Source organism: Austrofundulus limnaeus, unplaced genomic scaffold (assembly GCF_001266775.1).
Source record: "Austrofundulus limnaeus strain Quisiro unplaced genomic scaffold, Austrofundulus_limnaeus-1.0 Scaffold168, whole genome shotgun sequence".
In the NCBI taxonomy this organism is placed as follows: domain Eukaryota; kingdom Metazoa; phylum Chordata; class Actinopteri; order Cyprinodontiformes; family Rivulidae; genus Austrofundulus; species Austrofundulus limnaeus.
In genome coordinates this window covers 522,111-523,384 of record NW_013952570.1, presented here as the reverse complement: position 1 = coordinate 523,384, position 1,274 = coordinate 522,111, and positions in this window count along the sequence as shown.

The following is a 1,274-nucleotide window of genomic DNA, read 5'->3' as shown; positions in this document are numbered from 1 at the left end:
ACATAGTAGTAGCTGTACTATGTTGATAAGAAGAGAACTTGAGGAAGTACCGGTAATCACAAAAAGAAGAGATCAGATCTGTTTAGTTTTTAAATATTAGCCATTCTACAAACAGTTAATATTCGTGTGCATAGTAATAAAACAGCACATAATGATAACATTACTTAAGTAATGCATAATAATGATATATTTCCCACCTTCATCAGGTTCAGTTTGGTCTTTGTAGTGTTGAAAGTAACTTTAATTGTGTAGCTCTTTTCACGGTCAAGTAATGTAGCTACAAAGTGTTTCACAATAAAACAAAATAGCACACAACAGAGTATAAAAAATACATAAACAGTAAAGCATTAAAAAGACAACATTAAAACTCACACAGCCCTGTCAAAAAGCAGGGTTCTATACTCAGATGCATACAGGTGTGTGTACTTGTGTACCTGTGTAACACAACACAAGATGGAAAGACATCAGCAGAGACTGGAGAATTACCTGCTGCTGTCTGTTAGTATGGAGGTGCTGGAAGTTCGTTTTAAAACAATTTTGAGTCCATCATTTTGCAGAGAGAAATGCTATTCATCTGTGGAGAACGTGTGTCTTTTCACCCTCATGTCAGACGAGCACGCTATGGTCAAAGAAATGACACAAATTCTCAGACACTACAGACATTAGTTAACAGGTTAAAGGTCAAAGTTCATGGTTAAGCAATGATAAAAACACTAACTGATGGTTTGTTTGGCAGGGTTGCAGGGAAAAGTCTCTTCTTTTTGAAAACCATGGCAGAACGACTTCAGTTTGTAAGGCTTCAGCTGAAAGAACCACAAAACCTCTGGAACAATGGGCCTCATGCAAGAACATGTTTGTATTCTTATCCTAAATTTCTCTTACTTTTGTTTGTACAAAGGGTTCGTACGAACATGTCACGTCATATTCAACAAACTCTTCTATCTTCCTGAAAAGGGTGTAAATGAGCTGCTTAAATTCCACCTGTTCGTTTCCAGCTGCTCGTGCACGCGAGAGGAGATTAGCATAATTACCACCCCAAAAACACCATATAAGGCTATGTTTCCTGCCTCAGATACAAGGAAGTGTCCATTCATTCATGAGAAATGACAGCGATAATTATAAAAAAGGAGAAGTTTACGAGTTCAGAGATTGAAGACCTGCTGTCAGAGATCCAGAAAAGAAAATCTGTCATTTTTAGCAGGTCAGCTGTGGAATAAAATGAGCTGCTAAAAGTATAAACAGCTGTGTTAAATCATTTTCATTTATTCAGAAGT